Source organism: Neofelis nebulosa, chromosome 7, assembly GCF_028018385.1.
Source record: "Neofelis nebulosa isolate mNeoNeb1 chromosome 7, mNeoNeb1.pri, whole genome shotgun sequence".
Lineage (NCBI taxonomy): Eukaryota > Metazoa > Chordata > Mammalia > Carnivora > Felidae > Neofelis > Neofelis nebulosa.
In genome coordinates this window covers 69,382,865-69,408,407 of record NC_080788.1, presented here as the reverse complement: position 1 = coordinate 69,408,407, position 25,543 = coordinate 69,382,865, and the positions used below count along the sequence as shown (strand labels likewise).

Genomic DNA, 25,543 nt, shown 5'->3' with positions numbered 1-25,543 from the left:
GATTCCTCATCACTTTCTACTTCCTGCCCAGGACCTTTGACTGATGTCTCCAGGAGACCTCTACTTGACTCTGATGTTTGCTTTGCCCCTGGACATGCCCCTCGTTCTGTGCCTTGCCTCCCACACTCACCAAGTCAGAGAAATTCTTATGGTCCCAGCTGCCTGAACATCCTGTTGGCTGGGAAGGATATTCCTGAGATCAAGTTAAGTGTGGCTAACTCTGGAGAAAAGAGATTAGGGAGACTTCTGAAAGGCAAAAATCGTAGGACCAATAAATTAAGGTTTCCTAATCCATACAAGAACTCCCAGAAAAAAACTGGTTTCTTTCTTTCTTTTTTAAAAAGTTTTACTTATTTATCTCTACACACAACATGGGGCTCAAACTCATGACCCCGAGATCAAGAGTCACATGCTATTTTGACTCTGCCAGCCAGGCACCCCATTGGTTTCTAAAATTATATAACCTTAAACACTTTTTTGGGTACCTTACACAAATATCAAGTCAATAGTGTCCACAGCAAATGTTCTTTGAATGTAGGGACTGAGTCACATTTGCTTAGCCCCAGAGACTAGCACATTGCACAAAGCATGGTAGGTTCACAGTACATGTTTGTTGAATTAAATCCATTTCTAACTTGTGTTTGGGTTCACTCAGAATTATGGAAAAGTCAGGCAAACTGATAGAAGAATAATTGCCTATAAAAAAAGCAAAGTTAAGGGGCGCCTGGGTGGCTCAGTCCATTAAGCGGTCGACTTCGGCTCAGGTCATGATCTCATGGTCCATGAGTTTGAGCCCCGCGTCGGGCTTTGTGCTGACTGCTCAGAGCCTGGAGCCTGCTTCTGTTTCTGTGTCTCCCTCTCTCTCTGCCCCTCCCCCATTCGTGCTCTGTCTCTCTCTGCCTTTCAAAAATGAATAAATGTTAAAAAAAAAAAAAAAAAAAAGCAAAGTTAACTGAATTTAACCACTATCTCTTCTTACATTCTTGAAGGGAGGGAAAGATAAGTGAGCAAGCACTGACAGAATAATAAATTGTCACTATCTATACAAATTCAGGAAATCCTGGGATCAAGTTTTGGAGAGAAGCAAGATACTATTGGCCGTTTTTAGAGACAGGGCTTAAGTGGAGAGGGAGACAGTGTTGAAACCATTAGCGTCCAAGACATAATTAATTCACCAAATCACTTTGTTCTATTGGAGACGTGTACATAGAAGATGTGGAGCTTCCTGGAGATCACCAGCCCTTGTGTATGCACATGAACTAAATTTCTAATGCTGGGATCACAGACAGCATCTTGGAACTCTATATGTGCTGGTCCCTCATCTTCAGTGAATCTCACCTTCTAGACACACATGCACTCACTTACTCGCTCACTTGTGCTTACACATTCAGATCCCTGAGTGGTTCTGGTTCAAGAAGAGGTACACAGGTATCTTATTTTCCAGAATAATGTGGGTCCCAAAGTAACAGTGTATCTGACTGGTTATGTGTATGTGGAATTTTAAAAAATCTGAATAGTTTAGGGGGCCCTGGGTGGCTCAGTCAGTTAAGTATCTGACTCCAGCTCAGCTCAGGATCTCTTGGTTTGTGAGTTTGAGCCCCACATTGGGTTCTGTGCTGACAAGTCGGAGTGTGGAGCCTGCTTCAGATTCTGTGTCTCCCTCTTTCTCTGCTCCTCTCCTGCTCATGCTCTGTCTCTCAAAAATAAATAAATGTTAAAAAAAGTTTTTAATCTGAATAATTTAAAACATATTTTATGTATTTTATATAAATATATATAATATATTATATAATATATAATATATAATATAATATATATATTATATATTATATATAATATTATATATTATATATATTTATATATATATATTAATATATATATATATAAACCAACTCAGGGGACACCTGGGGCAATAGGACAGGAGATGGTAGGGATGTGGAGCCTAGTGGTCTCATGCCCGTGGAAAAGGCAGCTGCTACTTAGCCCCAACCATTTGTTGGAATGTAGGTTCAGTATTGCCAGAATTTAGATTTCTAAAGGAAGGCAAAAATCTGGATTTTATTACATTTCCCGATTTTTAGCAGACTAGACTTTCCTCAACAACACTTTAAAAATTTTTTTTTTAATGTACAGGGGTGTGTTGGTGGTTCAGTTGGTTAAGTGTCTGACTCCGGCTCAGGTCGTGATCTCGTGGTCCATGAGTTCAAGCCCTGCATCAGGCTCTGTGCTAATGGCTCAGAGCCTGGAGCTCACTTCAGATTCTGTGTCTTCCTTTCTCTCTGCCCCTCCCCTGCTCACACTCTGTCTCTGTCTCTGTCTCTCAAAAATAAACATTAAAATTTTTTTTCAAAAAAATTTAAATGTATAAAAAAGAAGAAAGAATTATACAGTGAATACTTATATACTCATCAGCTAGTTTCTATAGGAAGCATTTGGCTTATTTGCTTTATCACATATTTATCCATCTATCCCTCTACCCATCCATGAGCCCCTCTTAATTTTAATGCATTGTAGTGTGAGTTTCAGACATCAATATACTACCTCCAAGACATTCTGGCTGCCCTTTTTGCTTTCTAGTTTGATCTATTTTTATTCATTTACCTGTGCGTGTGTGTGTGTGCATGCGCACATGCACACCCATGTGTGTGTTTTAAATGAAGCTTCTACATCTGAGCTTATATATTCTGGGATATGAAGTGGTAATTAAAATACTGCTACATTGCTGTGGGTAAGACAAATGTTTGATGGTGTTACATGGAAACTGTCATGGGGTGTGCATGAAGCAGATTAGGGGTGATTTGGGAGTTCAGAAGCCATTTTTTGTCCAGATCCAAATCTGGGAGTTATTCTTTCTACCTACAGTGGCAGAATAAAAACTATCATTCCATGGCCACAAAGAGATTGCAAAACGCTATAGGAGAAGAAGGCAATGTGAACAAACTCAACAACCACTGACCAGATGAAAAGGTATGCAGAGTATGGAGACAGAGACAGATGGTCATCTGAAGGACCACACAATTAGACTAGCTGTTACCATGGTAATTAGCGGCAAGTATTTTGCTGCTTATATTGGAGAGAAGAAGCAAAGTCTTCATTAAATAGCAAAATACAGACAATAAAAGTAAAATGGGTACAGCATAATCATGTACTGGTGGTATCTCATGCATTGTGCCAATAGAGTGCTAAGTGCTTGCTACAATGAAATTTAAAAATTTTTTTTAAATTTTTTTTTTTGAGAGAGACAGAGACAGAATGTGAGTGGGTTAGGGACAGAGAGAGAGGGAGACACAGAATCCGAAGCAGGCTCCAGGCTCTGAGCTGTCAGCACAGAGCCTGACGCGGGGCTCAAACTCATAAACTGCGAGATCGTGACCTGAGCTAAAGTTGGATGCATAACCAACTGAGCCACCCAGGTGCCTCTACAATGAAATTTTTAAAAACCAGAAAAATGAAATTAGGAAGTGGGCACAGATGAGGAAACTGAAGTTCAGAGAAATTCTGTATCTTGAAAATCACACGGTTAGGAAGTGGCAGAACTAAGCTGTGAACCCTGGACTGTCTTGCTCAAATATATTCTCCTAACCAAAATATTATACTGTGAAATCTCAAACATTTCCAAATATTTCCAAACGTTCCAAACATTTCTAAATACTGGAAACAACTCTTGGGAACGGGAGATGGCTAGGATCAGCTACAAGATTTATGGGACCTGCTGCAAAATGAAAATGCTGGGTCTCTTGTTGAAAAGTTAAGAACTTCAAGACAGTGACAGGAGAACAGCAAAAAAAGTGTGGGGATCTTCCGCCCTCAGGGCCCTAAGAGACTGCACAGGTTCTACCCCCATGAAGGTAGACTAGGACATGCCATTAAATATGGAGCTGAGACCCACAGAAGTTCATTTACAGAACATGAACCAGACAAAACAAGAGGAATCCAGTGTTGACCAGAAGAGAGAATGTGTTTGGGTTCCCCAACCCCTTTGGTCAGCCAGAACCGGAAACTTATCTAGGAAACCCACTTTAGCATGTTTGTATGGTGCAAATCTATGGGCAGATAGATTATATAGTGAAATGTATGTAGAATTCAAGGCACAGTGTGCTTCCAATCTTTCTCGATTCATCCTTTCTTAAAGTTCTCAAGTTAAACTACTCCAGCGTTGTTGCAGTGAGCTCTCTGCACTCTCTCCTCACCCTTGCTATCCAGATCCTGGTGCACCACTGGGTGGAAATAGGTCAACCTCCCTGCCCCATTCGTGCACCTCCTCAGACCTCCACACAGATGCAGATTTCGGTCCCAGGGAACACCACATATGCCTGAAGCGCTCACACACCCTCAATCACAGTCTTGATCTTCTGAGATCAAGATCTGTTTGTGCAGAAGAGACGTGAGGATAGAAGGGAGGCCAGTAATTCTGTGCAGATGATGCAGGCTAGTGAACACAGCCCTCCCAAGGCCAAATGGTGAAGTTGTCAAACCTGTGTTCAAATCGTTTCTCTTTGATGTCCCACTTTCCCACTTGTCATCCTTTTCTTCTTGGCATGGAGCCTCCTCGTGAGGTCCTTGATTTGGGTCCCACTATTCCTTACCTCAGACTGGCCCGTTTTCCATCAAGCCCTAGACCTCGACCCTTTTCTCCCTTCTCAACAAGTCTTAGCTGACTCTCTCTTTCCCTCGGGGCTGTCCTATGTGATTGGCCACATAGATAGGAAATGTATCTCATGCATCAATATAAGCTAAGACTAATGGCTAAAAAGGATGAGGAGCAGGGAACAGTAGGTACCCAGGTTGAATCTTTGAAAGAGGTATCTCCAATGGGGGGGCTATTTCAGCTCCCTTTAACTGACATTAAAAATATCATACTTATTTTACTGAGAGGACAGTCATGCTCTCCATGAAGCAAGTGAAAAATATTTGTTCACTCTTTAATGAAAACTTAAATACTATACTTTTTGCCAAACACTGAAGTTTAAAAAAGGATAATGAATGTTGTTGAAGATGAAGTGTACCTGACCCCCATATGGTGCAAGGGTACAAACTGGTGCATACTTTCTGGAGGGAAATGTGACAGTTTGATGGCAATGATTAAACTATGCATGTACACATGCACACACGCGCACACACACACCTTATATATACACACGTTGTATATATACACACATATGATGTACACATATACATAAAATATTTGAAGGACTTGTATAAAGGTCAACAATGCCCTGTGCAGGCTGGCCCTGCCTACCTCCCCGGTCTCCTGTCTCAACCTCTCCTTCTAGCTCTGAGTCTGTTCACACTGGTTTCTCCCAGTTCTTCAACACACCCCATGTTCCCTTCTGCCAGGGAGCCTGCACAATGTTGTTCTTTCTGTTCCTTTTTTTTTCCCAGTGACTCTTCATTCCTCTTCTGAATAATCTATTTCTGCTCAACTCTCAGATCTCAGTTTATTTTATTTTATTTTTTTTAATTTTTTTTTTCAACGTTTTTAATTTATTTTTGGGACAGAGAGAGACAGAGCATGAACGGGGGAGGGGCAGAGAGAGAGAGGGAGACACAGAATCGGAAACAGGCTCCAGGCTCCGAGCCATCGGCCCAGAGCCCGACGCGGGGCTCGAACTCACGGACCGCGAGATCGTGACCTGGCTGAAGTCGGACGCTTAACCGACTGCGCCACCCAGGCGCCCCTCAGATCTCAGTTTAAATGTCACCTCCTCAAGAAGTCTTCTCAGACCACTACTCCTCTGCCCCCACTTCCTAAGTCTGGACAGGTTCCCTTATACTCTGCTTTTAGGGACTGCAATCCTTTCCATGGAGCGCTTAGCCTAGTAAATTATGATATTTTCCTTTGTGTGATTGTAGTATTCATCTGTCTCCCTTTGTGCGCTATAAGCTCAAAGAGAGCAAGTGTATGTTCACCTTTCCATTCCCAGTGCCTAAAAATGGGTCTGGTGAGATTACAGTCAATTTTATTTTCTCCTGTGCCTTTCTTGTATTTTTCACTTTACAATGATCATGTGATTCTCTTATAATAAAATCATAAAAAAAATGGTTTTTTTCCTTCCTTTGAGGCTGCAGCTGTTCTCTGCAGAGCCTGCTGTCTTTGGCACTGAATCTTCTGACCGCTACCTTCCTAGGCTAGTTTCTGCCATGGAACAGGATTAGGCTGCATTGTCTGAACTCTGCCCCAGATGGGAGAATTCTTCCCTGCCCATCACCTTTGGGTTATTCGCCACAAAGCAGGTGATTGACTCCTGCTGTTATCTCCCTCCTCCCCCAAGGGGTACATCCTGGTGGCTTTCATGACTCAGCAAAAGACACTTTGACAAAGCTGCGTGCCAAGCCTGCCTTGCCAGCTAATGACAAGACGGTGGGATTTTCCTGAATTCGAGTTCTGATGTTGTGTGGGAGGAAAGATCTCTTGGCAAGAAACCCTCACAAGTCACTCCCCTATATTCAAGAGAACTATAGTCATTATGACTTTTCCTGTTGAGTCAAACCTAAGCGTTCTCAGGGAATTAATGAGTGAGTTAATGGTTTCATCCTGACACTCAAGTACTTGCTTTCTTCCTATAAACTGACAGCACAAATGCAATTATGGTTGTAGCTAAGCGAGAGTAATGTCTCCATATGGTGCTTCAGGTGGTATTCAAGATATTTTTAATACTTCTGTAGGCAAGTTAAAAAAAAAAATCTTGTCAGTCTGCAAACATTTTACCAGCCTCCACAATGCTCACCTACACGTGGTAATGTCACAAGGATAATTTGTCATTTAAAAACCTTTCCGGAATGGGTTGGGGAATAAATAAATAAGGGTGGTACCTCAGCAGAGACTGAGCCCCCTCCATCTGAAGAAGTACCATTTTGGTGGCTTGAGTAAGTATTTTCCATTGTTATTTAAGTGCTGACTTTTCCATGGCCTGATTTATCTTTTCCCAGGCTGTGAGCCCACATAAATGACAAAGTTGCAGCACAGAGCCTTGTTTCTCTGTGTCTTGGATCCCTGGATATGCTGCAGAGATCGGGATTTTGCCACTAAGTATTTTCAGGAAATTCGTGGGTGAGGAGTAGCTTCTGATTGATAGGATAGCTCTATATTAGGACAAATGTGGCAGCAGGCAAGTTGCATTCATCTGACGTTGAGATGAAAAGCTGATTACACAGCTGAGGGCAAATGAGGTGGAAACATCTTGGAGATTAGGTTTGCTCCCAGTGTCCTACATTTCAGAGGGATGTGATCATGGGTTTCATGTTGAATGTCTCCTGTGAACAGCCTTTCTCTCCCACAGACTGTTTTTCTGAGGGTTGAAATAAATACAAAAATCTATCCTGGAGATTTGCATGTATATATTTAGCTCAGTAGGAATGCAGAGGAACATCAACAGTAGTGGTCCTGTGGCAGGCGTTCTGGGATAATTTTGTCGTCCTGCATCCGTGGTAGATGATACACTGAGGTCCAGGTTGGTTAAGCTGATTTGAGCTGGGGATGTAACTCGTGAGTGTGATTAAACGTTGGGCCATTTCTAGAATTTTGTGTTATGCTGTCATATTCTGTCAGAGCCTAGTCCTTCTCTGTGGGAGAGCAAAGTCCATTCCCCTGGGACGCTCACCGGGGTGTTCTTCTTATCTGTCTTCCCTTCACACTCCCAGAATTCACTCAGTGTCTAGTCCCTATTTTTACTGAAGCTGGTCTCTCCCTGACAGGTTCTACAGAACCTGTTCCCTGGCATCAGCCCTTGGGTAAAAGCAACTCCTCGCTTCTGACTGGTCACACAATGGGAAGGTGGGCCACGGGCCACAACCTATCTCTTTTCCAACCCGGATTAGAGTTATTCCAAATGGAACTACCAAAATGTGTGTGCGTGTGTGTGTGTGTGCGTGTGTGTGTGTTTTCTCTGCTTCAGTTTTACACACATCTTTTGATTTTCTAGGTCACACATTGAAATCACCCACCTCAGGGAAGGACAGAGATTCAATTAAACAAAGCAGATCACTTAACACATGCAAGGCAGTAGAGGGGTGAAAAGGTAAACCACAGTGGATGGCAGGAACCATCTTTTATGTTTTCTTGGTTCCAGTGAAAAAGTAGGGTACTTTGATAAATAGACTGAATTCCGTATTTTAAAATTCACAGGCATTGCATCATATATTTTAGAGAGGGGTGCATTTCTGTTCAGATTATGAGAGACAGCAGAGACAGCTTCTTCCGGTAGGAAGGCAGCATGGTGGTCTGCTGCAACGGGGGCTTCTGGGTCAGAAGGATTTGGGATTAAGACTTTTCCTTAACTGGGAAAACTCAAGTGACTTACTGTTCTTTCTCATCTGAGTTTTCTCATCTGTGAAATGGGGATAATACAGATCATGCTGGGTAGCTGTGAAGACTAGCAATTATGTTTATAAAGTGATGTCTTCAAGCCTGATCCAGATTTGTGTTCTCAACTAGCTGTGCTTCATTGAGGTCAGAAAATGGGCTTTATTGAAATGAATATCCCCAGAGTCTAGTACAGCATCCAACATATATTAGGCCCTTAGTAACTATTTATTACATGAGAAGCACCTGTAACCCTAAATGCCTACACCACTAACCTGCTAATTAGTGTGCACCTTTGTATTGATCTGTAACCTTTAGCTTATTTATATTTTGTCTTTATAAATAGCTTCTTTGGGAAAAGTTTTCTTCTTCTTCTTCTTCCCCTCTAAACCACTTCCTACATATTCCTCCCTCCCAACCTTACAGTAAGTGCATACGTCCAGGTTTGATTCAAGCTCATAACAGCATTTATGAATCTCTTCAGAGAGCTGCTTTGGATTATCATCCCCGTTTTTTTCCCTCTAGGACTAAACTCTTATGGCCGTGATATTATTTTGTCGGTTTACTTTAAAAGATTCCTACACCAATTAAAATCTAGTTAGACTTAAGCCCTGGAAAAACTTACATACTTCCCATCAATATCAAATCACAGCTCGTCTGTATGAGCAAAACTGACTTAACAATTGCTCCTAACACATTGCAGGGGTGATGCTTCACTCTTAGAAGTGTTTCTGCAGTCAGTTTCAAGAAGTCACTATTGTGGGAACCAGGTCCCTCTAGGACAGTTTTTCAGGAGCAAAACAAACAAACAAAACTTAAAAGAAATGAGTTGTGTTAGTTCTTCTAATTGACAGTGATGTGCTTTAAACAAAAATACTGACCTAGTATTGACCTGCTCCTAATAGTGTGGCCCTGGGACAACTACTTGATCTGAGCCCCAGTTTTCTAATCAATAAGGTGGAATTTACATAAGGTAGATGTGCGGATTGAATAAGATAACTACATATAAAGTGCCTAGCAGTGTTTGGGGAATATTATAAGTAGGAATAAATCAGTTTCTATAAGCTTATTATTTCCAGAAAAAATTGAGGGAAAAAGCACTTTAAAATACCTTCCTATTTTCCCCCCATGTTTATTTATTATTTGAAACCAGAATCTGTTCAGGGTAGATTTCTAAAGTAAGAGAAACATAAAATTTGTACCTATCAGGGAGCAGATTAAAGGCAATGCCCTTGTTTGCCTACCCATTTGGAACAGATGGAAATGGCACTCAAATCAAAGACCAAATCACCGTATCATGAAGACCTCAAATCCTGTTACGAGAGGTTTGGAGGCAGTTCGTCCCAGTAATGATTAGATACTTATTCAGGGGCAAAATAGTTTGGCCTTGACTTCAAATGTACACTGACTCACCAGCATAGGAACGGTAGTGATCTTGAACAGTGGTTTTCCAGCAAGTGGGCAGCCTTCATTGTGAGGTCCAATCCTGTTGACTTCCTACTCGGTTCTCCTTTCCCGGACCGTCGAGGCCCTACTTCATTTTTTATCTTTGCCCGAACTTATTTGGCTCTTAACTACAAGTAGTCAAAGTATTTATCTAACAGTGATTCTGGTTAAAGGGCCATTTGGAGGCCTAGTTGGGGCATGTGAGAGACTAACACAAGGGTTTTGCATTTACATGAGGATCCTATTTCTTGAATTTTCCTCCTTTGCTCCTTTAAGCACTTATTACCGAGAATGGCTAGGCTGGGGGTGCAGGGGCAGGGAGCGATGACCAGACCACTGGAGCGGCAAAGCCTCGCGGGATCTCCGTGGCGTGGAACCTCAGGAACGGTGAGAATCATACACCTGCTCCCTTCCCCCCATCGCTGCGACCAGCCCAGAGCGTGCGCTTTGAGGGGCCCCGGGCGCCGGCGAGCTGGGGGCAAGGAGCCGAGGGATTGGCTATTGCCCTCGCTGTCCACCTTTGACCTATCCTAACAACACGGCCTCCAACCCAGCCGCCCGGGCTTGAGTTGCCCAATAACCTCACCGCGCCCTAGCCAGCCCAGCGGCTCCGCTGCTGATTGGGCCCCGTCCCTTCCCGCTCCACCTTGCCATCTGCCCGCCCCGGGCGCCGCTGCACGTTTCCATTGGCCATCAACCCTGCCTATCAGTCCACGGCTCACCTCCCCCAAACAGCCGGCCGAGCCGGCGCGTGCTAGGGAGGCGGGGCCTCTGGGCTGGGGGCGGGGCCGGGGCGGGGCCTCGGCCGAGGCTGGTGCAGCGGTGGCTTTGGGCTCTGGCTCTGGACTCCAGCGCAGCATCCTCGCTGCAGCCGCTACGGTTGGCTGCTGCACTTGGTCAGGTAAAGAGAGCCTTGTCTGTCCTGCTGGTGGTCTGCTCCGTCTCTTCTCCCTCCCGACCACAGGCTGTGTGTTCCGCCTCTCGGGGCCTCAGGGCTCTCGGAAAGAGGCATCGAATCCGTTTTGCCCCGTTACCTTCCTTTCCTCCCCTTCTGCGTCCGTTTCTCAAGCTCCCCAACCAAGCGGTGCCAAAGTCTGTTAGCGGGGCTCCCCGGGTCACCCTAACGCTCCTCACTACAGAACTGTCGTTAACTCTCAGGTCCCAGCGCCCGTGTGCAGTCTCCTTCCCAGCTTGGCACAGGAAGGGTGCAAGGGCGGGCGTGGAAGGGAGGGGTGCAACGCTTCATTTTGAAGCTGGATGTGTTTAGTTCACAAGGGGAATACCTTAGTGGGGTTGATTTGGGAACGTTACCTGCTTCAGGATGATGATTGGCGATGACTAGAAGGATATCTGTTGGTGCTTTGTGCTTATATTTATAGGTGACATTCACCATCACCGTTTTCTTCTTTCACGAACATCATCATCACGACCATCACCGTCAACATTTCTTTTCCTCCATCAGAACCCTTCAAGTTCTGCAAAGGCAGGCTCTGTTCAGGCATGTAAGTGCTGACTCCCCCAAATAACAAGCAGTGCCCTTGCCCCCTAAGGCCAGAGCCAAGTCTTCATTTAACTCAAGGCCAAGTAGCTGGGAGTGGGGTGTGAATGGGGAGAGTTTCCTTATCCCTATTTGCCGTGGAGATTGCCACAGAAAACCCTTTGCTTTAATCATCCACACTGCTGTTTGCTGACTATGGAGAGTTTGACATTGGCAGTCACACAATCTGATGGACTGAATGCAGAGTCCAGGACCTGGGATACAGGCCTATGTAACACAGGTGCTTCAGCCACGGAGAAGGGAATGTCTAGACCCAAGCCTTTAAGACCTGATGAACTAGCTTAGCTCTGACTTTCTTCCACAGTGGCTCCAGCTGTACTAAAGCACCATCCTTGTAGGCATATGCATCATGTGCTATGCTGCCTTGGGGGATCTAAGTTCCTGGGAGAGGGAATTGTGTTGTCTATAGCAGGTAGCATCTTATGACCACAGGATTGGGATTCAGCAGCCATTGCTTAGCTTTTCAGGGCTTAGTACAAGATCACTTGATGCTTAGATTTATTAACCCCTTTTCAGGAGGGGAAAACAGTGCAACTGAGAGTTGCATACCAGATTAACTGTCATTGTGGAAGATATTGCTTTAAAAGTGTTTAGAAGTCCCAGGTCTTGGTCAGACATATCTAACCAGTCTCCTTTCTCTCACTTGTGGTTATAGCCCCATAGTAGGACCAATGAATTCAATGCCTTTAGATATACTGCAGGGTGGAAGGAGCAGTGACCTCACTGGAGGGAAACAATGAATAAAAGTTGGAAGACAGTATATCATAATGGTTAAATCCATAAACCTGCCATATGAATTCCAATCCTGGATGAACTACTTACTAGCTGAGTGATTTTGGCAAGTCATTTATTCCCTTGAACTTTAGTTTCTTATTTGTAAAATGGGGGTAATATTTCCGGCCCCATAGAAGAAGTTGTAAGGATTAAGTGAGAGAGTATAGTTAAATGCTTAGTAGTTCCTGGTACATAGTAAGTGAGGAATGACTGGTAATCATTCTTGATAATACTTGCCAACAAGGATAATAAAGGCTAGTGTTCTGTCCCTAAACATGTATCCCCCCCATGGCTTTTTACATCCCTTTTAGTTCTTAAAACTGATGCTGATGGGAGATGGCAGCTTTGAGGTTCCTCATAGGACTCCATGTTAAAGGGATGGCACTGATTGAAGCCACTTGTGTTTGGACAGACATTTCTCTCACCAGCCTGCACAAATGCTTAGCAAGCTCTTTTAAGATGCATTCGAGATGCAGCTTTAGTGAAGGTTTCTGGGCCTCTGGGCTTGTCCTAGGCTGCTCCTTTCTCCTTGGCTGTTCAATGCCCTGACTTGCTAAATTGTGCTTTTTACAGAATCACTGTGAATGCACTGGCTTCTGCCCAGGAGAAGCAAAACTGCTTTTCTTCAAATATCCCTGGGAATTGAAGAAAATCTAACTTGCTAGCATGGGAGAACCTGTGTTTTACAATATTTTTCTTCTCTAAGAATGACATACTGTCAGTTGTATCAGTTAGGATCCTTTTCGTTATGGGATAGAAACCTAGCAGAAGCAGTCATAAGCAAAAATGAACATTTTTGACTAACATAACCAAGCCATGATCACACTATAATGTCTTCATGAGAAGTCATGAAGAAGATAGTCCTGAGATTAAGAATTTTTTCTGGTTTGCTAGCTTGATTTCTGTGTCTTTGTTTCTATCTCTTTCAATTCTGCTCTTTCTTTTTTCTTTTTTTTTTTTTTTGGCCTTATTATTTCCTCTTCTTTTTTCTTAAGTTTATTTATTTATTTTGAAAGAGAAAGAAAGCACGAGTGGGGGAGGGGCAGGGGGAGAGAGAGAGAGAGAGAGAGAGAGAGAGAGAGAGAGAGAGAGAGAATCCTAAGCAGGCTCTGTGCTGTCAACCCAGAGTATGATGTCGGGCTTGAACTCATAAACCGTGAGATCATGACCGGTGCCAAAGTTAAATACTTAACTGACTAAGCATGCCCCTAGCCTTATTATTTCCTACCACAGATGCTATCCTCTCAGTGTCTTCTTAGGCTGTAGGTTCACATGCATCTAGCTCCATAAGCTAAGGGTGGCTCGTGTTTCCTCTAGCTCCACAGAAGAACCTCCAGAAGAACCATGATGGATTAGTACTCGGTCACAGGCTTAACCCTGCCTAGGTGGAATGTGTTCGCTAAGGAATAGCGTCCTGTGAGTCCTATCATTGTCTGGGAGTGGATCTCACATCCTAGTCTTCTTCTCTCTCAACAAAAAAATTGGTAGAGTTGTCCCCAAAGGAAGAGAAATGGGAGCAGGCTGGAGCTTGATGTGATGATAAGGACTCAGGAACCCTTCCTTCCTACCTCATGTATGGTGATTCAAAGTCTAGTTTTATGTTAAAGCTTTGGACTTGAGCATGTGATCCCAGGCATTAATGCCTTTTAGATGATTTTGCCTTTAATTTTTTTTTTTAGTTAAAACCTTACTTGCATAATTGTGAAAATTCGCCAGAGATACTTAATAATATACAGTGATTCCAGTCTTGGTAGATCATGTTTGGGGGTTACTCATACTCTCTTGTTGGGGCTTTGTTTTAGCAGGAGCCATTATTTTTAGAGGTGCATAGTCTCTGTGTTAAAAATCAGCTTTATTCTCAGCAGGTCCCAGCCTGTGTGTTGACAGAGTTACAGCCATTAATCTGATTTGCTTGATCTTGTAGAGATGCTAAACCATGGGAATTGTATCCTCATGGAGTAAATATGAGCTTGCACCAACAGGCTGGCCTTGTGAGGGAATTGAAACATCCCTGTGTTTAACATCTGAGCGGAAGTGCTGACAAAGCAGTCATCTGTATGTCCCGTAACCTAATAATTACTAAAGTGGGAAGGATGGAAAGAAGGCTGTGAACCTTCCTTAACTTGTCAACGTATAAAAACAAGTCTGTAGGAAAGGGACCATTCCCTCCCACTTAGGTTTCTCAAGTTTTCTGGCTACATGTAAAATATGCCCCTGAATAATGTGTATTTTGCATTTAGGCTTTGAAAATATGATGCCGTAGTATACAGATGAGGCTGGGGAGAGGGGTAGAAGACCCATCCGTCTTTCTTTTGAGCCAACTAACCTTGAAATGACCTCTGTAATTCACCTCTACAGGAAGCAGGCTACTGGATAGGTTTTTTGATCTTGTTCTTGTGTGTTTTGTTTTGTTAAAGCTAGTTCATCTATTTCCTTACTTTAATCAAAACTGACCTGTATTGTGTTCCATCTTATTAGGGCTATACCTATTTCTCCTTTCTGAAGTGTCATAAATCATTATTAAAGACGAACATCATTCAGATTAAGCACTTTTTTTACCTTGGTCTTCTGAGTCACAGGCTATTGTGGGGGATATTTTTGAGATAGGCAGGACTTTCTTTCTTTAAAAAAATGTTTTAATGTTTATTCATTTTTGAAAGACAGAGAGAGACAGAGCACAAGCAGGGAAGGGGCAGAGAGAGAGGGGGACATAGAATCTGGAGCAGGCTCTAGGCTCTGAACTGTCAGCACAGAGCCCAGCGTGGGGCTTGAACTCACGAACTGTGAGATCATGACCTGAGCCAAAGTTGGATGCTTAACCGACTGAGCCATGTAGGTTCCCCAGGACTTTCTTTTTTAACAAGAGAAAAACAGAGTTTATTAGCATGTATATTGTGCTTACACATGGGAGTATCCAGACATGAGTAGCTCCAAGGGGTGGTAAGAACATGTGCTTATACATAACGTCTTAGGCCAAAGGAATAGGAGTTGGGGTTTCTGGGTGGGGGAGGAAAGTTATGGGAAGTTACCCAAGAAAAGTATGGTTAAACAAGGGTTACTTAATAAGGTTTGTTATGCATATTTAAGTCAGTGCCTTCTCCATTAAGAAGAGTTATTAAGAGTTTTCCTCTTCCTGGCATGGGAGAAGGAGACACATTTTACAAGTGGAGATTTTCTTTATTTTTTTAATTTTTTTTTAATGTTTATTCATTTCTGAGAGACAGAGAGAACAGAGCGTGAGTGGGGGAGAGGCAGAGAGAGAGGGAGACACAGAACTTAAAGCAGGCTCCAGGCTCCGAGCTGTCAGCACAGAGCCTGACGTGGGCTCGAACTCACTGACCTTGAGATCATGACCTGAGCTGAACTCGGACAGGACACTCAAGGGACTGAGCCACCCAGGCGCTCCGAGATTTCCTTTATAATGTACATTTCATTTACAAAAGGAAAACTTGTAAACTTGTGCTCCTTTCTTTTTTCTTTTTTTTCTTTTTTTGTTATAGCTTTTACTACATCTTCCTGAATCTCAATGGCTGTTAGCTCAAACTCACCCATATGTCAAAGAGGCATATTTTTGGGTAGTATATTCTGAAATCTGTCATTCTGCCCTTTGAAACTTCACTATTTTTTTCCATGAAGTTTCATTTAGCAATAGCCGAGTTGGTATATAGTTCTAGAGAGATTCAGGTTTGCAGGGTAAGAGATCTACAAAGGGAGAGAGAGAGAGAGAAAAGAGAGAGAGAGAGAGAGAGAGAGAGAGAGAAGAAACAAGGATGAGAAAGCAGAAAAAAACCCCCACAAATTTAAATGTATTGCCCCATCTCATTAAATCAGTCTCTCCGTTCTGAGAATAGGTCAGTCTAGTTAAACAGTTATTTCAGGAGGCAGTAGCATAGGTAGGAGTCAGGTGCCTAACTCAGCCATCTGTATGGTGTATGCAATCAGGCATTTAGTAGGGGGCATTTCTGTGGAGACAAAAGAAAAACAAAAGTTAATGGTTAGAACAAACTATAAGCCCAGTTTTTGACTCCAGAGAAGACTTGGTTAATAAGATTTCTAAATGTTGGGCTTATGTCATCCTTCAGTGGTGGAGTTAGGACAGGCAGTGGCAGTCTGATGGTTTGCATCCTGCTTTGATTTCCTAGTTTGCGGTCTGAATGTCTCTGGTGATGGCACTGAGTGTTCCAGTGAACCTTCTGAGCGGCCTTATATAGCAACAAAGGTTGGATAAGGCAAGACTTTTTAATATTCATGTTGGTCATCAGGATCTGGGTGTTAATGGACAAGTAGCGGATGCAGCCTGAGGGTGGACCGGGGAAGGCAGATAAGGCTAAAGAGTAGGGCAGGAAATACCGCCATATTGCCACTGTCAAGGTGCTGGTGCTGACATGCCGGGGGGAGCCCTCCGGTACATGTTTCTGTGAAGGAAGCAACAGAGAATGGGAGATGACGTGAGGAACAATGTTTAATAATCCACCCAACACAGCAGTGTATGGCTGCTCTTCTTAGGGACTGTTGCCCTGTTTTGCCCCTATGAGTATCTGTCCACACTCAGGCAGGCTCAGAGGCTTTATCTGATGATTTCCCCTGTGACACATGGAAGGAAAAATACAGATGTTTCAGAGAGAAGGGGAACCTGTCTACTTCTGAGGAGAAGCTCCCTCTGATGATCCTCTCACAGTGGTAATTTGGGAAGACCATAAAAGTTTCCCAAACCTTGACACTGGCACAAATGAAGTTCCAATGAAATTCTCTGCAAGAATAGTATCATCTGTGGCAGAAAGGAAACCCTTCTGAGTGGCGCTGAGACAGTGCTGTCTCATGCTCCCCAAGATAGCTCCTTCAGGTGTCTGGGTTTCTTTCCGTATTACAGAGCAGCTTTTCTCCTCTTTGATGTTGTAAAGATGGCTGAGTTAGGACTGAGAAAGGATTTTAGAATTACAGTTACTGTCCTAGCATTTAACGATCTATGTGTTTGGGCCCCTGGAGGCAGTAACTAAAATCTTCATCACCATTTCCAGAGGGCGCGCTCATCTTGCTGCTTTGTTCTGTTCACTGATTGAAAGCCCATCCCCATGGTCTTCACCCTGCCAGTGCTAATAAAGCCTATTTCTCACCTTTACACCATGGAGTCCATATAACTTGTTGATGTTCTTCTTAGAGTAAAATGTCCTCAAAGTCTATCCCAAGGGCAGGCAGCAAGTGTATTTCCTCTCTGATGCTTAATGCAGGAGATTTAAGCTCCTTCCCTTGGTTACCTAAGCTGTCAGTAGGTACCTCTGTGCAGTAGGTAAGTGGTATCTTATCTCTCCTATAGATGAGCAATTCAGGGATCAGAGAGGTTAATATGGTTACTTAAAGGTATGGCTTTAAATGGAATCTCGGTAGTATTTATTGTACCTGTTGGGTTTGCATTCTACCCTTTGTCTGTGCCCTAGTAAGCCACAGAGAACATTCCTGGCTTTGAAATTTTTTAAACTTCCAAAGCAGGATAAACCATAAATATAGTGCAGTATTCTGGGTATGGATTTAGTGAAAAGCAAGAGTTGCTTTTTTTAGGCATTAACATGATTACCCTTTCTCTTTTTAGATAAAGACAGCCACTTTAGAAAATTTTCTAGGCCTGGATCATATTTGGAAAGCTTTGCAAATAATTTTTTAAAAGCCCACAGGTCTGCAGAAAATGGAATTCATCTACAGAAATGGCGTCTGTTCTGTCCCCATTTGCCAATGTCCTCATCTCCTTTTATCTCTGTTTCTGCAGTAGCATCCTCTACCTTCTACCCACAGGAGACAACTGGCTTCTTTCTGACCCACCTAATCTCTATCACAATAAATATGAGTAGAACATAATCACACATAATAGGGGGTATTGTCCTTCTATTAAAGTCACTTTCTGATTTGTCTTAAGCTGGTCCTGATTTCCTTTAAGCTCTGAAAACGTAGATCACTTCTAATTTTCATGATTATTTGAAGAACTGAAACTCCACGATACCCTAGTGTCATAAGGGAAACTGGCAGATTGAAGGGGGAAAAAAAACAAACTTACTGTTTTCTCAAGGAACATTACCTTATTTCTTACTCTATAGTTCTTGTGCCCAAATTATTCTCTAGATAGTTGACAAGATTTTTTTTTTAGTCGTACAGTGGAGAAAACTGAGATGGGGAGACAAAAAAGTGACTTGCCCAAGGTCACTCACGGTCAGTGGCACAGCCAAGAATAGATCCAGGTCACCCGACTCCCTGGGCTTTGTTTATTACATCATTCAACTTCTCTTGAGGAAGTAACAGCCCTGCCAGCTATAAAAAAATGAAAGGACAGTCAATGCTCAGACTCTGTTTTGGGGACTTGGTCTTTTTTTTTTTTTAATTTTTATCTTTTTCCATTTTTGCCGAAAACAATAGCTGCCAAATTGTTCACTATTAGCTAGATTTTAAGACCTTAGAACCAGTGCAGAATTTGATAAGAACAACAACATTCTGTATCTACAGTCAATAGCACTGGATTGTACACTTAAGTTGTTAAAAGGACAGATCTCATGTCAAGTGTTCTTACTAAAATAAATAAAGAATTTTAAAAAGATAAACACAATTCTGATATCATAGTGACAAACTGGGCAAATGACAAAGCAAAAAGTAAAGGTGGCTGAAAGCTCTAGAGTGGTTGCATATGGATCTTGTGCTCAAACCACATCCAAGGACAAAATACACAAAAGAGGGAGGAGGGGCATATAGTCGAATTTTAAGTCTAAGACACTTACCTCTAGGGTGGTGTGGACCCAGGGGAATTGCATCAGGAAAACTAAGGTCATCAACAAGAAGAGAACTAGAAAAAAAATTGTTAAGCCAATTTTTATAAAAGAGGGCTTTTAATATTACAACCAGGATACTGATGTACAAATTTTGCTACTTGGAAAGGATGAAGTCAAATTCACAGAGGGCGAGGAAGCAGAACTAGTCCATTCTTATTTTGTTCTTATTTTGCTTGCTGTCTTTTCTATGCAAGTGCAGCCGGTGAGAATCTCCATCTACAAACACAAGTATTTAAAAAGTATCTCATCTCATAATTGTTTTTTTCAAATCATACTCTGTTTTGTTTCAAGCCTCTTCCTTCTGGAAAGGTAGAAGACCTACCCTCAGGCCTTTTTAGGGTCACACCATTCCCCAGAGTTGTATCAAGGCTCCAGGGTGTTGGCACAGTGGGGCAGCATCGGGGGGAAACCCTCTGGTCCTTGACGCATCTGACCACACAGGTTACATGGTAGTGCCGTGTTTCTGCTCACATAACTCGCTCAGTTGCAGGTATCCAGGTCATCCTTGGGCCACAGAAATATTTAGGCGACATATCCTCTCATCCTTCTACTTAGATGTACCACACACAGCTCTGGGGGCTTGTGGCCTCTCTGGGGACAATGCCAGAAAGCAAGGGCTGGCTCCTCCCTCCTCCTGGGTTTATAAGCCTCCCTCCCTCCTTTTCCAACAGCAGGAGGGAGCTAATTCTTCATGTTGCTTCAAGGCTCTTTATGTCCATAAACTTTATTCCTTTTTTACCTCCTTCAGTAAATTCCCTATGTTCTTCTAAGTACTTGGGATTTTGGAAAACAAAATCCAGAAATATTCGCAGGCTATTTCTCTCTCTTTCTCTCTTTACCTTCTACCTCTCCTGATGCAATGAACACCACTTATGATATCTACCTTATTGGGACTCAAGCAAAAGGGGAAAACACAGGAGAAATAAAAAGAAATAGATTAATTACCTTTTTTTTTTTTTTTTTTTTTTTTTAGAGAGAGAGAGAGAGAGAGGGAGAGAGAATCCTAAGAGGCCCCATGTTCAGTGTGGAGCCTAAAGCTGGTCTTGATCCCACAACCCTGGGATCATGACCTGAGCTGAAACCAAGAGTCAGATGCTCTACCAAATGAGCCACTGAGGCAACCCCAGATTGTTTTTGATCATTCTTTTTTTAGAAATACAGTGATTTGAGATATCTGTCTTATTCACATCTATTTCTCTTTCTCTGAAAATGGCCCCAATATGTAAGTATGGGCTCCATATACATAAGAACATGCACCTGGTCAGGGTTACTTAAACCAGGGATAGAAATCTGACCCAAGCTCAGCCAATCGGATTCCATAACCCAAGAATGAGAGTTTAGGACTGAAGGATGGCAGTGACTAGGAGTCAGTGGAGTTAAGTCACAGCTAGAGAAGTGCTCCAGGGGGAGGGCCTTCGAGCCCTGTCCCAGAGGCCATTGGAAGATTCTGCCTCCTGCTCTTGGCTTTTCCACCCTTACTTTGATTTCATGAATTTGCCCACGAATTTCATGAAATTGGATCTGCCTCCATTTTTGTTAACGTAGCCTAAATCAGGTTCAGTTGCTTGCAACCAGAAGAAATTCAAGATTGTAAAGGCAGAAACACATGGTGATGAGAAAATTGAAACTCAAGATGGGTGAAGAGATAGTAGATAGAATCTAGCTATTTAAGATGTGTTCATCTAATGATTTAAAGTGATCATTGCAAGAATTATGTCTGTGATTCTGGAACAACTTTCAGCATTTTTTTGAGGACTTTTTTTTAAATGTATATTTATTTATTTTGAGAGAGAGAGAGAGAGAGAGAGACAGAGACAGAGACAGAGAGACAAGCATGAGCAGGGGAGGGGCAGAGAGAGAGAGAGAGAGACACAGAACCTGAAGCAGACTTGAGGCTCTGAGCTGTCAGCACAGAGCCAGATGTGGGGCTCGAACCCATGAAGGTGAGATCATGACCCAAGCTGAAGTTGGATGCTTAACTGACTGAGCCACCCAGGTGCCCCATGGACTTTTTTTTTTTTAACTGTGGGCACTGCTTTGTAGTAAGGCTGTGAACACACTAACGAACAGCCAGATGATGTGTGGGGTTTTTGAGAATGGAAGTGCTTCCATCTGAGGGCTTGCTAAAGAGACTGGGGTGACTTTGTCAAGATGAGGAGATGTCTCAGGTGTTTAAAGGGCCCTTGGACAGGAGAGGAGTTGGGTTTACAAACTCTGGTAGTAAGGACAAACACCAATGGAAAGGTATTAAGAAGTGGATTTTGGCTCAGAATAAGGGATTTTTTTTTTTTTACACTTATCACTGCCTTAAGGCCATGAGGTTTCCTTGTGGGCTAGAGAACAGTTTGCTATAGAAGAATTCAAGTTGAGACTGGACAGTGGTCATTCACAAAGGTTATGAAAATCCAGAATTGGGATAGAATGGATAATTCTATGCTGTCTCTAAATCTAAGATTCCATAATTTTCCCTATGAATTTTGTCAACTCATAGACTAGAAAAATGCCAACCCACAACTTGACAGAATATAATAGGAGTTAAGGCAATTCGAAAATACTGTTTTATCAGATTTTTTTTCCTTTATATGAACAAAACAAAACAAAACAAAAACACCCACAGGCTATATCATATCATTGAGAGAAGACATTTTCACAGAGAGAAATCTGTACTGTATCCGTACTGTACTGTAATCTGTACTGATAGTGATTAAAGACTTCACAGCCAGGTGGTTCACTGAATGGAAAACATTTCTGTAATATTAATGTAATCATGCAAAACCCAGGGAATGCTGAATTCCAGTGTCCCTAAATTTCTAGGCTACATGAACCCAAATAGACTTCTTGAGTTATTTTACAGAAGAAGTCAGAATCCCAACTCTTTTCCCAGACCTTTATAAATGAGAAAGATGTTACCGTGGCACCTTTTGTGGGACTGAAACAGGCAGTTCAGATGTTTTATCCACCACTCCCCAAGACACCACACATTAGCCAGTCCCTTTTAACAACCGTGTAACCATTTGTGTATTTTAGATTATTATTCTTAATTAGAGGGTAAGCACTGGATTATTCTAGTTTGTCATTTACCGCAGCAAGCAGATGCTGACATTCAATAATCACGTCTTAAACAAGAATGGACAAGGAAAGCCACTTAGTTTGAAATCCTGGTAAAGACTCCCATCAGATGTAGTCCAACATGAAGATTTTCATAATCCCTTTTATAATCTCTCACTCTTCATGTAAAAACCTTAAGAAATGCAAGCATACATATAACCATTCATTAGATCTCTATGTGCTATGACTTTTATAAAGAGCATTCAAAGGAATCCAGTCTCTTTTGCTTTGCAAATTGGATTCTCAAGTCATTTTAAAGACACCATTTGCGATGTAAGTAAAAACATATTTTCTGTCTATTTTAGAGTCCAACTTGAAAAAAACATAATCATGAATGTAGGGTGTGAGGTAAAATCGTTTTAAAAATCATTTCTGGAAATGTAAAAAAAACAAAAAGGTACAAAGAAGGAAATAACAACGATCCATATTCCCACTATATTTTGTATTCCATATTCCCTCTACTTTTGGGAAACACTTTAAACAAATCATGTATGTTGATTATCAAGAATTCAAATAAGGCAAAAAGTTACAAAGATGAGAATTAAAAAACAATCATCTCAAATACTACAGTTCTCATTGTTAACCTTAGATGAACATCATTTTATACATCTATCTATAGCTATCTACTTGTCTATATGGATGGATATTTAGATAGAAGTGCTTTTATAAAAATAAGTAGAGATGCTATTTATAACAAAAATTATTTTTGAAAAATTTCAAGCAATTAAAAAAATTGAATTGAAATTAAATAGTCTAACATCAAATGAATGTATCTCATTTCAAGATATATTATTTCCTGAAAAAAGTCTCTTTATGGCTAAAGTATCATGAAAAGTATTAAAAAGCTGGAGTCACTGTCATTAATTATATTGCTGTTTTTATGAACTTTGTTCTTTTTTTAATGTTTATTTTTTATTTATTTTTTTTTTAATTTTTTTTTTCAACGTTTTTTATTTATTTTTGGGACAGAGAGAGACCGAGCATGAACGGGGGAGGGGCAGAGAGAGAGAGGGAGACACAGAATCGGAAACAGGCTCCAGGCTCCGAGCCACCAGCCCAGAGCCCGACGCGGGGCTCGAACTCACTGACCGCGAGATCGTGACCTGGCTGAAGTCAGACGCTTAACCGACTGCGCCACCCAGGCGCCCCAATGTTTATTTTTTTTGAGATAGAGTGTGTGTGTGTGTGTGTGTGTGTGTGCGTGTGCACACGCATGAATTGGGGAGGGGCAGAGAGAGGGAGACATAGAATCTGAAGCAGTCTCCAGGCTCCTAGCTATCAGCACAGATCCTGATGCAGGGCTATAACTCATGAACAGGGAGATCATGACCTGAGCCGAAGTCAGATGCCTCACCAACTCAGCCACCCAGGCGCCCCTGAACTTATTTCTTTAGACAGTTTCAATTGACTTCCTTTTTTTTTTTTTTTTTTAAGATTTTATTTTTAAGTAATCTCTGTACCCAACATAGGGCTTGAACTCACAATCCTGAGACCATGATTTGTATGTTCTACCAACTGAGCCAGCCAGGCACCACAGTGACTTCCTTTTTTGGAAAGATTAACACTTTTGAAACTTCTTCTCCATTTCCTCTTACCACCTCCTGAATATTGTTAAATGTTTTATTATTTTTTCATTATTCAGGTTATGTGTCCCTTTTTGCTTTGTAGATATATTTTGAGAGTTGTTTAGTGGTTGCTCTATGCTTAAATGAATCGAATGCATACAGCTCTGGGTGTGATATCTTTGTGCTTTATTTTCGGTTATTTTGATAAATAGTAACCCACCAACTTAACACAATCATTCATAATCTCTGATATTTAGGGTCTAAAACTGTGTAAACCACTATCATTCATCATGAAAAAATTGTTGAGTGCCTGTTTGGTGCCAAACATTGCTGAGGTCTAAACTCTCAATGTTAAATAACATTGCCCTTAAGAAGCAAGAGCAACCGGGGCTCCTGGGTGGCTCAGTCGGTTAAGTGTCCGACTTGGGCTCAGGTCATGATCTCATGGTCCATGAGGTCAAGCCCCACGTCAGGCTCTGTGCTGACAGCTCAGGGCCTGGAACCTGTTTCAGATTCTGTGTCTCCCTCTCTCTTTGACCCTCCCCCACTTGTGCTCTCTCTCTGTCTCAAAAATAAACGTTTAAAAAAATTTTTTTTAAGAAGCAAGAGCAACCAAAATATATTAAATTCCTAGTGTGTTAGCTCCATGAGAACTGCTTAATTATTTCTTTATCCGCTGTGTCCATTATAAGGCCTGGTATTGCATAGGCTCTCAATTAATACTTGTTTAATTAAGTGGGACTTTATGTGCTGCAAACTGGGGTAAGTGCATTGAAAGCTATACCTGGGGTGCCTGGGTGGCTCAGTCGGTTGAGTGTCTGACTTCAGCTCAGGTCATGATCTCACAGTTTGTGGGACAGAGCCCTACATCTGGCTCTGTGCTGACATCTCTGAGCCTTGAGCCTGCTTCGGATCCTGTGTCTGCCTCTCTCTCTGCCCCTCCCCTGCTTGCGCTCTCTCAAAAATAAATAAACATTAAAAAAATAAAAAAAAATTTTAAATCTATATCTAATTTTATCTTAACAACAAACCTATTAGGTAGGCATTGATTGTCTCTTTTTATAGATGAGGAAACCAAGTCTCAGTAAATAATATCCCAAAGTTATATGATAGGATTTGACCGTAAAGTTCATTCTTTTTTCATGACACCTGGCCTACATCATTTATGCTGGAAATAATGTAGGAAAGAGGCACGTGAACTACTGTTTATAATACATGGGTAAGAAGTACAATAGTATATGTACCGTCTAGAGGCTAAAGGGCTGTTTGGTGTGGAATCTCCACTCTATCATTTTTTCACTATCTGACGTTGATCAAGCTACTTCTCTGAGCCTCAGCTTCCTATCAGTAAAATGGGATTAACAGAGGGAGGAGTGAATGAAGTAACTCAGGTAAAATGTGTAATGCCTGCCACCAGTGCTCAAGAAAGAGTAGCCGTTACCCCTATTTTTACAAAGTTCTCTGGATGCTCGAAGGAAGGGATAGTTTTTCCCCCGGATTTTCAGGGGAGGAGACATTTGTGCTTGGGCTCTGCTAGAAGCATAGGAATTCATCAGGTCAGAAATAGACAGCATCATGGCAGAAAGAGAAACATGGATCATAGGACTGGAGACCTTGCCGAGATGCACCGTATTTGCATTACCCTGATTAACTCCCGAACCTTCCTTCCTTGGCTTGCACATCTCGGGAGTGTCCAAACAGGAGTATCTGTGTTTAGAAAGGCCGACTTGCAAATAGACTATCGTATCTTACTGGACCATCTTCCCACTGAGAAGGTGAATTCATCAGTGTCTGTACAGCTCCGAGGAAACGTAAGGTGACGGGACTTTAGGACTCCTGGTCCAGGAGGCCAGGGGCCATCCCAGGCCAGCTTCAGAGCCCTTGTTGGTTCTGAGAAGGAGCCTGCAGTCTGTCTGATATTCTAGAAGAGTGTTTCTCAATCTTTTTTTTGTTGCCCCTCTCTTTAGACTTTTCCCTAATT

The 25,543-nt window shown here is 42.1% G+C and overlaps 1 protein-coding gene across 5 annotated transcripts in view; it reads left to right on the top strand.

Moving 5' to 3' along the window:
- Positions 1-10,537: 10,537 nt before the first annotated feature.
- FMN1 (formin 1) overlaps positions 10,538-25,543 on the top strand; it is a 433,957-nt gene continuing 418,951 nt past the window's right edge. For all 5 annotated transcript variants that reach the window (XM_058738290.1, XM_058738286.1, XM_058738287.1 and 2 more), the window contains exons 1-2: positions 10,538-10,649; positions 11,128-11,250. The gene's annotated coding sequence lies outside the window, so the exon portion shown is untranslated. The remainder of the gene's footprint in view (positions 10,650-11,127; positions 11,251-25,543) is intronic.